Raw genomic sequence first — 15258 nt, forward strand, 5'->3', positions numbered from 1 at the left:
CCAAACCAAAAAACATGGATAGATGGCAGCATTTGCACAAAACTGAAAGCGTGAAACACCGCAGTTAACCACGGCGAGGTGAATGGGAACATGGATGAGTACATATAGTCCAGCTATTCCCTCCGTAAGGCAATCCAACAGGCAAAACGACTGTACAGGAACAAAGTGGAGTTGAAATTCAACAACTCAGACAGGAGACGTATGTGGCAGGGACAACAGACAATCACAGATTATAAAGGGAAAGCCAGCCACGTTGCTGACACCGACGCCTTGCTCACAGACAAGCTAAACACCTTCTTCGCCTCCTTCAAGAAAAACACAGTGCCGCTGACGCAGGCCACCGCCGCTCACGAGGACTGTAAAGTTCTCATTCTCCATACATGTGCAAACCATCTGCCTGGAGTGTTTACGGACATATTCAATCTCTCCCTAGTCTGTTGTCCCTACTTTCTTCAAAATATCCACCATTGTTCCTGTACCCAAGAAAGCGAAGGTAACTGCACTAAATTACTATTGCCCCGTAGCACTCACTTCTGTCATAATAAAGTGCTTTGAGAGTCTAGTTAAGGATCATATCACCTCCACCCTACCCAACACCCTAGACCAGGCCTGGGCAACTCCAGTCCTCGGGGGCCTGATTGGTGTCACACATTTTCCCAAGCCCCAGCTAACACACCTGACTTCAAAAATCAACTAATCATGATCTTCAGTTAAAAATGCAATTCGTTTAAATTAGGTGTGTTTGCTATGGATGGGGGAAAGGTGTGACACCAGTCAGGCCCCCGAGGACTGGAATTGCCCAGGCCTGCCCTAGACCCAATACAATTGGAGACTACAAATGGAGACATGATGGCGCCAACGGAGATGGCAGCATTGCGACTAGCTCTTAAGCAACTCTGCAGTATTTTGTTTGTTTATTTACCTGCCACCATAGACCTTCCTCAATTTGCTTACCGCCCCAATAGATCCACAGACGATGCAATCGTCACCACACTGCACACTGTCCTGTACCATCTGGACAAGAGGAAAACCTATGTAAGAACGCTTAATATTGACTACAGCTCAGCATTCAACACCATAGCACCCTCTAAGCTCATCATCAAACTTAAGGCCCTGGGACTGAACCCCACCCTGTGCAACTGGGTCCTGGACTTCCTGACGGGTTGCCCCCAGGTGGTGAAGGTAGGAAACAACACCCCGTCTTTGCTGATCCACAAGGGTACGTGCTCAGCCCCCTCCTGTACTCCCTGTTCACCCGTTACTGCGTGGCCAAGCACGCCTCCAACTCAATCATCAAGTTTGCAGACGACACAACAGTAGTATGCTTGATTACCAACAATGATGAGGCAGCCTACAGGGAGGAGGTGAGGGCTCTGGGAGTGTGGTGCCAGGAATATTACCTCTCACTCAAAGTCAACAAATCTAAGGAGATGATCGTGGACTTCAGGAAACAGCAGAGGGAGCACCCCCCTATCCACATCGATGGGACCGCAGTGGAGAAGGTGGAAAGCTTCAAGTTCCTTGGCGTACACAACACTGACAAACTGAAATGGTCCACCCACACAGACGGTGTGGTGAAGAAGGCGCAACAGCGCCTCTTCAACCTCAGGAGGCTAAAGATATTTTGCTCAACACCTAAAACCCTCACAAACTTTTACAGATGCACAATTGAGAGCATCCTGTTGGGCTGTATCACCGCCTGGTACGGCAATTGATAATCAAGGACATCAACCACCCGAGCCATTGCCTGTTCACCCTACTATCATCCAGAAGGCGAGGTCAGTACAGGTGCATCAAAGCTGGGACCGAGAGACTGAAAAACAGCTTCTATCTCAAGGCAATCAGACTGCTAAACAGCCATCACTAGCACATCAGGGGCGGCTGCCTACAGACATAGACTAGGAATCACTGGCCACTTTTAGAAATGGATCACTAGCCACTTTAATAATGTTCCGTATCTAGCATTACTCATCTCATATGTATAAACCACACTCCACACTATTCTACGGTATCTTAGTCACTTTTAAATTGTGTTTACATGTTGCATCCCCCATTTCATACAGTTGAAGTCGAAAGTTTACATACACCTTAGCCAAATACATTAATACTCAGTTTTTCACAATTCCTGACATTTAATCCTAGTAAAAATGTCCTGTCTTAGGTCAGATAGGATCACCACTTTATTTTAAGAATGTGAAATGTCAGAATAATAGTAGAGATAATTATTTATTTCAGCTTTTATTACTTTTATCACATTCCCAGTGGGTCAGAAGTTTACATACACTCAATTAGTGTTTGGTAGCATTGCCTTTAAATTGTTTAACTTAGGTCAAACGTTTCGGGTAGCCTTCCACAAGTGTCCCACAATAAGTTGGGTGAATCTTGGCCCATTCCTCCTGACAGAGCTGGTGTAACTGAGTCAGGTTTGTAGGCCTCCTTGCTCGCACACGCTTTTTCAGTTCTGCCCACAAATTTTCTATAGGATTGAGGTCAGAGCTTTGTGATTGCCACTCCAATACCTTGACTTTGTTGTCCTTAAGCCATTTTGCCACAACTTTGGAAGTATGCTTGGGGTCATTATCCATTTGGAAGTCCCATTTGTGACCAAGCTTTAACTTCCTGACTGATGTTCTGAGATGTCGCTTCAACATATCCACATAATTTTCCTTTCTCATGACGCCATCTATTTTGTGACGTGCACCAGTCCCTCTGCAGCAAAGCACCCCCACAACATGATGCTGACACCTATGCGCTTCACGGTTGGGATGGTGTTCTTCGGCTTGCAAGCCTCCCCCTTTTTCCTCCAAACATAACGATGGTCATTATGGCCAAACAGTTCCATTTTTGTTTCATCAGACCAGAGGACATTTCTCCAAAATGTACGATCTTTGTCCCCATGTGCAGTTGCAAACCGTAGTCTGGCTTTTTTATGGCGGTTTTGGAGCAGTGGCTTCTTCCTTGCTGAGCGGCCTTTCAGGTTATGTCGATATAGGACTCGTTTTACTGTGGATATAGATACTTTTGTACCTGTTTCCTCCAGCATCTTCACAAGGTCCTTTGCTCTTGTTCTGGGATTGATTTGCACTTTTCGCACCAAAGTACGTTCATCTCTAGGAGACGGAACGCGTCTCCTTCCTGAGTAGTATGATGGCTGCGTGGTCCCATGGTGTTTATACTAGCGTACTATTGTTTGTACAGATGAACGTGGTACCTTCAGGCGTTTGGAAATTGCTCCCAAGGATGAACCAGACTGGTGAAGGTCTACAATTTTTTTCTGAGGTCTTGGGTGGTTTCTTTGGATTTTCCCATGATGTCAAGCAAAGAGGCACTGAGTTTGAAGGTAGGCCTTGAAATACATCCACAGGTACACCTCCAATTGACTCAAATTATGTCAATTCGCCTATCAGAAGCTTCTAAAGCCATGACATAATTTTCTGGAATTTTCCAAGCTGTTTCAAGGCACAGTCAACTTAGTGTATGTAAACTTCTGACCCACTAGAATTGTGACACAGTGAATTATAAGTGAAATAATCTGTCTGTAAACAATTGTTGGTAAAATGACTTGTGTCATGCACAAAGTAGATGTCCTAAACGACTTGCCAAAACTATAGTTTGTTAACATGACATTTGTGGAGTGGTTGAAAAACAAGTTTTAATGACTTCAACCTAAGTGTATGTAAACTTCCGACTTCAACTCTATGTACTGTATTGTGTTCTAGACTACACCACTGACTGTTAAACAGCCATCTCCAGCACATCAGAGGCTGCTGCCTATAGACATAGATTAGGAATCACTAGCCACTTTAAGGAAATGAAACACTAGCCACTTTAATAATGTCTCCGTATCTTGCATTACTCATCTCATATGTGTAAACTGTACTCTATACTATTCTACGGTATCTTAGTCACTTTAATTGTTTGTAAATATTGCATCACCCATCTCATATGTATATACTGTACTCTATACTATGCCACTGTATCTTAGTCCAATGCCGCTCTGACATATACAGTTGTGGCCAAAGGTTTTGAGAATGACACAAATATTAATTTTAACAAAGTCTGCTGCCTCAGTTTGTATGATGGCAATTTGCATATACTCCAGAATGTTATGAAGAGTGATCAGATGAATTGCAATTAATTGCAAAGTCCATCTTTGCCATGCAAATGAACTGAATCCCCAAAAAACATTTCTACTGCATTTCAGCCCTGCCACAAAAGGACTAGCTGACATCATGTCAGTGATTCTCTCGTTAACACAGGTGTGAGTGTTGACGAGGACAAGGCTGGAGATCACTCAGTCATGATGATTGAGTTCGAATAACAGACTGGAAGCTTCAAAAGGAGGGTGGTGCTTGGAATCATTGTTCTTCCTCTGTCAACCATGGTTTCCTGCAAGGAAACACGTGCCATCCTCATTGCTTTGCACATAAAGGGCTTCACAGGCAAGGATATTGCTGCCAGTAAGATTGCACCTAAATCAACCATTTATCGGATCATCAAGAACTTCAAGGAGAGCGGTTCAATTGTTGTGAAGAAGGCTTCAGGGCGCCCAAGAAAGTCCATCAAGCGCCAGGACCGTCTCCTAAAGTTGATTCAGCTGCGTGATCGGGGCACCACCAGTATAGAGCTTGCTCAGGAATGGCAGCAGGCAGGTGTGAGTGCATCTGCACGCACAGTGAGGTGGAGACTTTTGGAGGATGGCCTGGTGTCAAGAAGGGCAGCAAAGAAGCCACTTCTCTCCAGGAAAAACATCAGGGACAGACTGATATTCTGCAAAAGGTACAGCGATTGGACTGCTGAGGACTGGGGTAAAGTCATTTTCTCTGATGAATTCCCTTTCCAATTGTTTGGGGCATCCAGAAAAAGCTTGTCCGGAGAAGACAGGGTGAGCGCTACCATCAGTCCTGTGTCATGCCAACAGTAAAGCATCCTGAGACCATTCATGTGTGGGGTTGCTTCTCAGCCAAGGGAGTGGGCTCACTCACAATTTTGCCTAAGAACACAGCAATGAATAAAGAATGGTACCAACACATCCTCCGAGAGCAACTTCTCCCAACCATCCAGGAACAGTTTGGTGATGAACAATGCCTTTTCCAGCATGATGGAGCACCTTGCCATAAGGCAAAAGTGATAACTAAGTGGCTTGGGGAACAAAACATCGATATTTTGGGTCCATGGCCAGGAAACTCCCCAGAACTTAATCCCATTGAGAACTTGTGGTCAATCCTCAAGAGGCGGGTGGACAAACAAAAACCCACAAATTCTGACAAACTCCAAGCATTGATTATGCAAGAATGGGCTGCCATCAGTCAGGATGTGGCCCAGAAGTTAATTGACAGCATGCCAGGGCGGATTGCAAAGGTCTTGAAAAAGAAGGGTCAACACTGCAAATATTGACACTTTGCATCAACTTCATGTAATTGTCAATAAAAGCCTTTGACACTTTATGAAATGCTTGTAATTATACTTCAGTATTCCATAATAACATCTAACAAAAATATCTAAAGACACTGAGGCAGCAGACTTTGTGGAATTTAATATTTGTGTCATTCTCAAAACTTTTGGCCATGACTGTACAGTACTGTGCAAAAGTTTTAGGCAGGTGTGAAAAAAATGCTGTAAAACAGACATGTTAATAGATTATAATAGATTATATTTATGAATTAACTAAATGCAAAGTGAGTGAACAGAAGAAAAATCTAAATCAAATCCATATTTGGTGTGACCACCTTTTGCCTTCTAAACGGCATCAATTCTTCTAGGTACACTTGCACAAAGTCAAGGATTTTGTAGGCATATAGTCAGGTGTGTGATTAAACAATTATACCAAACAGGTGCTAATGATCATCAATTCAATATGTAGGTTGAAACACAATCATTAACTGAAACAGGCAACGTTGAGGACCGTAGACGCAGGGGTTGGCCAAGGAAACTTACTGCAGCAGATGAAAGAAACATAATGCTTACTTCCCTTTGCAATCGGAATATGTCAAACAGTGCCATCAGCTCAGAATTGGCAGAAAACAGTGGGACCCTGGTACACCCATCTACTGTCCGGAGAAGTCTGGTCAGAAGTGGCCTTCTTGGAAGACTTGCGGCCAAAAAGCAATACCTCTGGCGTGGAAACAAGGCTAAGCAACTCAACTATGCACAAAAACACAGGAACTGGGGTGCAGAAAAAGGGCAGCAGGTGCTCTGGACTGATGAGTCAAAATTTGAAATATTTGGCTGTAGCAGAAGGCAGTTTGTTCGCTGAAGAGCTGGAGAGTGGTACACAAATGAGTGTCTGAAGGCAACAGTGAAGCATGGTGGAGGTTCCTTGCAAGTTTGGGGCTGCATTTCTGCAAATGGAGTTGGGGATTTGGTCACAATTAATGGTCTCCTCAATGATGAAAAGTACAGGCAGATACTTATCCATCACGCAATACCATCAGGGAGGCATCTGATAGGCCCCAGATTTATTCTGCAGCATGACATCGACCCCAAACATACAGCGAAAGACATTAAGAACTATCTTCAGCGTAAAGAAGAACATGGAGCCCCCACAGAGCCCTGACCTCAACATCATTGAGTCTGTCTGGGATTACATGAAGAGAGAGAAGCACCTGAGGCAGCCTAAATCCACAGAAGAACTATTGTTAGTTCTTCAAGATGTTTTGGGCCAACCTACCTGCCCGAGTTCCTTCAAAAACTGTGTGCAAGTGTACCTAGAGGAATTGATGCTGTTTTGAAGGAAAAGGGTGGTCACACCAAATATTGATTTGATGTACATTTTTCTTCTGTTCACTCACTTTGCATTTTGTTAATTGATAAATATAAACTATTACCATGTCTATGCTTGAAAGCATTCTTACTTTACATCATTTTTTCACACCTGCCTAAAACCTTTGCACAGTACTGTATGCATATATATTCTTAATCCATTCGTTACTTAGATTTATGTGTATTTTGGGTATATGTTGTGAAACTGTTAGATATCACTTGTTAGATATTACTGCACTGTCGGAGCTAGAAGCACAAGAATTTCGCTGCACCCGCAATAACATCTGCTAAACACATGTATGTGACCAATAACATTTGATTTGATTTGCATGCCGCCACAATAGATCCACGGATGACACAATCGCCATCGCACTGCACACTGCCTTATTCCATCTGGACAAGAAGAATACCTATGTAAGAATGCTGTTCATCGGCTACAGCTCAGCCTTCAACACCATAGTGCCTTCCAAGCTCATCACTAAGCTTGGGCACTGGCTCTGAACCCCACCCTGTGCTCTGAACCCCACCCCAGGTGGTTAAGGTAGGAAACAACACCTCCGCTGCGCTGATCCTTAACAGGGGGGTCCCACAAGTGTGAGTGCTCAGCCCTCTCTTGTAGCCCCTTTTCATCCATGACTGCGTGGCCATGTACGTCTCCAACTCAATCATCAAGTTTGCAGACGACACCACATTGATTGGCCTGATTACCAACAAGGATGAAACAGCCTCCAGGGAGCAGGTGAGGGCCCTGGCAGAGTGGTGGCAGGAAAATAACCTCTCCCTGATCGTGGACTTCAGGAGACAGCAGAGAGAGCATGCCCACATTGACATCGACGGTACCGCAGTTGAGAGGGTGAAAAGTGCCTCTTCAACCTCAGGAGGCTGAATACATTTGGCTTGGCCGCTAAATCCCTCACATACGTCTACAGATGCACCATTGAGAGCATCCTGTCGGGCTGTATCACTGCCTGGTAAGGCAATTGCACCATCCGCAACCAGAGGGCTCTCCAGAGGGTGATGTGGTCAGCCCAACCCATCACCGGGGGCACACTGCCTGCCCACCAGGACATCTACAGCACCCAGTGTCACAGGAAAGCCAAGAAGATCATCAAGGACCTTAGACACCCGAACTACCGCTTGTTCACCACGCAACCATCTACAAGGCGGAGACAGTACAGGTGCAGTAAAGCTGGGACACAAAGACTGAAAAACAGCTTCTACCTCCAGGCCATCAGACTGTTAAATAGTCATCACTAGCCAACCCCCAACCAGTGCCCTGCCCTGAACTTACTAGCTGGCTACCACCCGGTAATCTACCCTGTACCTTAGAGACTGCTGCCCTATGTAAATAGTCATTGAACACTGGTCACTTTAATAATGTTTACATACTGTTTTACCCACTTCTTATGTATATACTGTATTTTAGTCAAGGCTCATCCTATATAACTACTGCTGTACACACCTTTTCTATTCATATACAGTGCCTTGAAAAAGTATTCATCCCCTTTCGCGTTGTTCCTATTTTGTTGCATTACAACCTGTAATTGAAATTTATTTTTATTTGGATTTCATGTACTGGACATACACAAAATAGTCCAAATTGGTGAAGTGAAATAAAAAAATATATAATAATTCAAAAGAAACGGAAAAGTGGTGTGTGCATACGTATGTATTCACCCCCTTTGCTATGTAGCCCCTAAATAAAATCTGGTGCAACCAATTGTCTTCAGAAGTCACATAATTAGTTAAATAAAGTCCACCAGTGTGTAATCTAAGTGCCACATGACCTGTAACATGATCTCAGTATATATACAGCTGTTCTGAAAGGCTTCAGAGTCTGCAACACTACTAAGCAAGGGGCACCACCAAGCAAGCGCCACCATGAAGACCAAGGAGCTCTACAAAAAGGTCAGGGACAAAGTTGTGGAGAAGTACAGATCAGGGTTGGGTTATAAAAAAATATCTGAAACTTTGAACATCCCACGGATCACCATTACATCCATCTTTAAAAAATGGATAGAATATGGCACCACAACAAACCTGCCAAGAGAGGGCCGCCAACCAAAACTCACGGACCAGGCAAGAAGGGCATTAATCAGAGAGACAACAAAGAGACCAAAGATAACCCTGAAGGAGCTGCAAAGCTCCACAGTGGAGATTGGAGAATCTGTCCATTGGACCATTTTAAGCCGTACACTCCACAGAGCTGGGCTTTACGGAAGAGTGGCCAGAAAAAAAGCCATTGTTAAAGAAAAAAATAAGCAAAAACGTTTGGTTTTTGCCAAAAGGCATGTGGGAGACTCCCCAAACATATGGAAGAAGGTACTCTGGTCAGATGAGACTAAAATTGAGCTTTTTGGCCATCAAGGAAAACGCTATGTCTGGCGCAAACCCAACACCTCTCATCACCCCGAGAACAACATCCCCACAGTGAAGCATGGTGGTGGCAGCATCATGTTTTGGGGATGTTTTTCATCGGCAGGGACTGAGAAACTGGTCAGAATTGAAGGAATGATGGATGGTGCTAAATACAGGGAAAATCTTGAGGGAAATCTGTTTCAGTCTTCTAGAGATTTGAGACTGGGACGGAGGTTCACCTTCCAGCAGGACAATGACCCTAAGCATACTGCTAAAGCAACACTCGAGTGGTTTAAGGGAATACATTTAAATGTCGTGGAATGGCCTAGTCAAAGCCCAGACCTCAATCCAATTGAGAATCTGTGGTATGTCTTAAAGATTGCTGAGCACCAGCAGAACCCATCCAACTTGAAGGAGCTGGATCAGTTTTGCCTTGAAGAATGGGCAAAAATCCCATTGGCTAGATGTGCCAAGCTTACAGATACATACCCCAAGAGACTTTCAGCTATAATTGCTGCAAAAGGTGGCTCTACAAAGTATTGACTTTGGGGGGGTGAATAGGTCGTATGGAAACAAAATATAAAAAATGCCAAGGGGGTGAATCAATTCGCAAGCCACTGTACTGTCCATACTGTCTATACACACACCATCATGTACATACAGTGCATTCGGCACCCCTTCACTTTTTTCACATTTTGTTACAGCCATATTCTAAAATTGATTAAATAAATTGTTTTCCTCATCAATCTACACACAATGCCCCATATTAACAAAGCGAAAACAGGTTTATAGATTTTTTTGCAAATTTAGAAAAAAATAAAAAACAGGAATACCTTATTTACATATTTATTCAGACCCTTTGCTATGAGACTCGAAATTGAGCTCAGGTGCATCCTTTTTCCATCGATCATCGTTGAGATGTTTCTACAACTTGATTGGAGTCCATCTGTGGTAAATTTAATTGATTGGACATGATTTGGAAAGGCACACACCTGACAGTGCGGTCCCACAGTTGACAGTGCATGTCAGAGCACTAGAGCTGGCCGCCTGGCCAAACTGAGCAATCGGGAGAGAATGGACTTGGTCAGGTTGGTGACCAAGAACCCGATGGTCACTCTGACTGAGCTTCAGAGTTCCTGTGTGGAGATGGGAGAACCTTCCAGTAGGACAACAATCTCTGCAGCACTCCACCAATCAGGCCTTTATGGTAGAGTAGCCAGATGGAAGCCACTCCTCAGTAAAAGGCACACGACATCCTGCTTGGAGTTTGCCAAAAGGCACCTAAAGGACTCTCAGACCATGAGAAACAAGATTCTCTGGTCTGAGGAAAACAAGATTGAACTCTTTCGCTTGAATGCCAAGCGTCACGTCTGGAGAAAACTAGGCACCGCTCATTACCTGGCCAATACCAACTCTACGGTGAAGTTTGGTGGTGGCAGCATCATGCTGTGGGGATGTTTTTCAGCGGCAGGGACTGGGAGACTAATCAGGATCGAAGAAAAGGTGAATGGAGAAAAGTACAAAGAGATCCTTGATGAAAACCTGCTCCAGAGCGCTCAGGACCTCAGACTGGGGCGAAGGTTCACCTTCCAACAGGACAATGACCCTAAGCACACAGCCAAGACAACGCAAGAGTGGCCTCGGGATAAGTCTCTGAATGTCCTTGAGTGGCCCAGCCAGAGCCTGGACTTGAACCCGATCAAACATCTTTGGAGAGACATGCAAATAGCTGTGCAGCGACGCTCCCCATCCAACCTGACAGAGCTTGAGAGGATCTGCAGAAAACAATGGGAAAAACTCCCCAAATATATGTGTGCCAAGACAATCTGGAACCTGTCGTTCTAAAATTATCTGCCGAAATTGTTGCAACCCCTATTACTAGCCTGTTCAACCTCTCTTTCGTATCGTCCGAGATCCCCAAAGATTGGAAAGCTGCCGCGGTCATCCCCTCTTCAAAGGGGGAGACACTCTAGACCCAAACTGCTATAGACCTATATCCATCCTGCCCTGCCTTTCTAAAATCTTCGAAAGCCAAGTTAACAAACAGATCACCGACCATTTCGAATCCCACCGTACCTTCTCCACTATGCAATCTGTTTTCTGAGCTGGTCATGGGTGCACCTCAGCCACACTCAAGGTCCTAAACAATTTCATGACCGCCATCAATAAAAGACAGTACTGTGCAGCCGTCTTCATCGACCTGGCCAATGCTTTCGACTCTGTCAATCACTGCATTCTTATTGGCAGACTCAATAGCCTTGGTTTCTCAAATGACTGCCTCGCCTGGTTTACCAACTACTTCTCAGATAGAATTCAGTGTGTCAAATCGGAGGGCCTGTTGTCCGGACCTCTGGCAGTCTCTATGGGGGTGCCACAGGGTTCAATTCTCGGGCCGACTCTTTTCTCTGTATATATCAATGATGTCGCTCTTGCTGCTGGTGATTCTCTGATCAACACCTCCTTTGGCCTCTTTTCCTTCCAGCTCTCTTCTGCCAATGACTGGAACGAATTGAAAATATCACTGAAGCTGGAGACTTACATCTCCCTCACTAACTTTAAGCATCAGCTGTCAGAGCATCTTACCGATCACTGTACCTGTACACAGCCAATCTGTAAATAGCACACCCAACTACCTCATCCCCATATTGTTTTTTATCTTGTTGCTCTTTTGTACCTCAGTATCTCTACTTGCACATCATCATCTGCACAATCTATCACTCCAGTGTTTATTTGCTAAATTGTAATTATTTATTGCCTTACCTCCCTAATCTTCTACATTCGCACACACTGTACATAGATCTTTCTATTGTGTTATTGACTGTACGTTTGTTTATGTGTAACTCTGTGTTGTTATTTTTGTCAAACTGCTTTGCTTTATCTTGGCCAGGTCGCAGTTGTAAATGAGAACTTGTTCTCAAGTGGCCTACCTGGTTAAATAATGGTGAAATAAATAAATAAATAAAAATATTTATATTCCAGATTCTGATATTTGTTCATTCCTTTATTTTTTGAGGGGGGATTTGTGTGTGTATTGTTAGGTATTACTGCACTGTTGGAGCTAGAAACATAAGCATTTCGCTGCACCTGCGATAACATCTGTAAAATATGTGTACTTGACCAATAAAATGTTATTTGATGCCATGCCCTTGTACCTTCCTAATTATTAGTTGTGATTGTGCAACATGGAATTGTAACAGATGTGATTGCATGTATGGTAATGTCAACATTACTACAGCCTGCAGTTTATTTCTTTAATTCTCAATCTTTAAGTTGCTTTTGTCAGTAAGCATGTAAAGAACAGAATTTGATTCAATCACATGAAGGACAAAACACTCACAGTACAGAAAAGGATTCGACTATACACGTACATCAGTTCACATAAGGTAAACAATATGCCAGGCAATATGTCAAGCAGTCAAATGCACTTGGTATTGACCTCACGACGGGTGTCTGCGGTACTTGCTCATTAAGGGACGGTTTCCTGGACACAGATTAAGCCTCTAAAATTACCAGTGTAGAAACCCCCGACAATAACCTTTGTGTAGCCTACAACATGTATTCAATTGTATTCACACTTAATAGACAATCAACACATTTTAATTTGTTTTGTAACAACAATATTACTGGCAAGACAAACTTTAGGCATGGGACACAACACTGAAGTAACATCTAGATAAATACATTAGCTATATTGTCACAAGTAGGATATTTCATTTATTTATGTTAGACTTTTGGATCACATGTAGGCCTATGTAAATACATTGTAAGGATAAAGATGTATATAAGCTCTCAATAGTCATCCACCCAAAACAGTAAACATGCACTGATATTAACCAATGATAGACATTTCCAGTCGACAACAGTCGAAAGTTTATGACCTTTAATCACATGGATGTTGTAAAGGTCATGCCACAGAATTTCTAAACATAGAGGTGCAACATCGCAATACTTCCGGGCAGGCTTCTGAAACAGACCAAGCCGACCACACCGGAATTTGGGGGTTTCAGAAGTTAAAGAGAGAAGTAGAAAATAATTCCTTAGTTGTTAATTTTCTCGAAATCTAATGGCACAACCAAGATTCGAGCCAATGTCTTAGGTAGTTAAACATGTTATTACTCCAATCTCGAGAAAATGACAAACTGACATGTTTTCATTTTCGTCAAAAACAGCTTTATGTTGAAGGAGTGCCTTTTATTTGACTGCTTGATATGCGCAGTTCGGCGCGAGAGACCGTTTCTACGCATGTGCGTTGTTAGCCAACGTCGCCATGACATCGCCTAGAAGTGTGATTGGGGATGTCTGTTGGAGAAGCAGTTTCTGTACCGTCTTTTACATAGTCAGAATGGATCACTATTCAATGAAATAACTCGATTTGTAGCGAACTTTAAAAGAATTCACTGTTGTGAACGAACTTGATCATAATAAATTAATTTTAGACCCCAAACGGCGGTCAAATTGTTTTGGGGGGGACCGTTTTTGCGATCGTAATTTACCTAGGCTTTCGACAGCACACCAGGGCTTTTGTCAGCGCCAGGTTAATTCGCAGTAGCCGACCAGTATAGCTCGTGACTTCACGCTCCAAGACAATGGGGGCCTGTGTGAAGCAGGCAAGAACTGAATAGTGATCCATATATATATATATATATATATAAAAAGATTATAAGACAAAATGTTCAACAATGTTTGTCTGTGTATTCCAAATATTTATTGGACCTTACACAATTTCCTGTACATTTTACTGTGACACAACGTACAGGCAATTATGTAAGGTGCAATATGTATGTCCAATATAAAAAACTTAAGATTTAAGCTGATTGGCCACTCTTTAAGGGCCTCAAAATGAGCAGCAACACTCCTGGGGGGGGGCAACCTCTGTGGATTTGGAAACTAGAAGTTCTCCTGAGTAGAATGAACCTCCCCTTTACTGCAACACTACAAGTGCAAATGCAGGTAGATTTAGGTATTGGCGGGTAATAATGTTTATTTCTCCAGCCATGTTGGCGGGTGGTCAATTTGCAGGGCTCGACAGTGAGAGCATTACATTTGCGAATCAAAATAGAGTCAGAAGTCAATAATGAGCACGTGTGAGTTGCAATTTATATCAGAAAAATGCTGCAGTAGCTGCAGTATTTCTTCCATTTTGTTTCATAGATGTGCAGCAACACTGCCTGCCTGGGGAGCTGTGCTCAATGTGAGTTAAGTGCTGATGGATTCATTTTTGTGCTGTGTGCAGGCAAACAACTCGAAAGTCGACAAAGTGAGAGTTTGTCCTCGTGTTTATTTGCTATTTACATTGTTTCGTTTGCAAGCTCGGATGTTTTTCAATGTTAGTTTGAGTCTGCTGCTTCAACTGATAGTGAAGTGACGCTGTCTACTACAAGCAAAAATGGTCTATTATAATGACAAGATATATACGTGACTGTTCTAACAATGGAAATACATGTCCTCAAAGATGGAAAGCGGGCAGGAGGAGACGAGATCAGGTGGGACCATTCTAGCCAATGATAGGGCAGATAAGAATGTGATCAACAAGCCATAGAAATAGATAGAGGACTCATCTTTGTATCTGTGCCATTATAGTGTCTGTGACAGCATTGGCTCTGCCATTGAGGCAATCTTCATTTTAAAGTAGTCCATTTTCTTCTTCTTCATTGGCTGATTGGTCCCAACTCATTGGAATCTGCACACAGTTGACTACTTTAAAATGGTGGGAGCCCTCAATGGCTACAGAGAGCAATAGTAATGGTGTCCTTTTGTTGGCACTAACTCCACCAAAACGTATGGGAAAATGTATGGAGTTTTTGGTTAAACACAGAAAATAAGGTCTGTGGTAAAGACAGGCTTAGGAGATCTTGTACGTTTTGTTCTATGTGTTAATCTTAATCAGCTACTGTCAATTTTTTGTGAATTTTGTGAAAAAACAGATAAAGGCTTCATATTTCATGAAGGTCATGTTAACTGACTGATATTATCTCATATAACAAACCATATAAGATCTCATAAACCTGTGTTAACCTCAGACCGTATTTTCAACGTTTATTCCTAAACCCTATTCTATCACCATTCATTTTGCCCACAGGAACCTAACCATTACATACATATATTCGGTCAAATACGCCTAATTTAGCAATTCAGTTT

The sequence above is a fragment of the Salmo salar genome, chromosome 03 (genome assembly GCF_965601325.2).
Source record: "Salmo salar chromosome 03, fSalSal1, whole genome shotgun sequence".
In the NCBI taxonomy this organism is placed as follows: domain Eukaryota; kingdom Metazoa; phylum Chordata; class Actinopteri; order Salmoniformes; family Salmonidae; genus Salmo; species Salmo salar.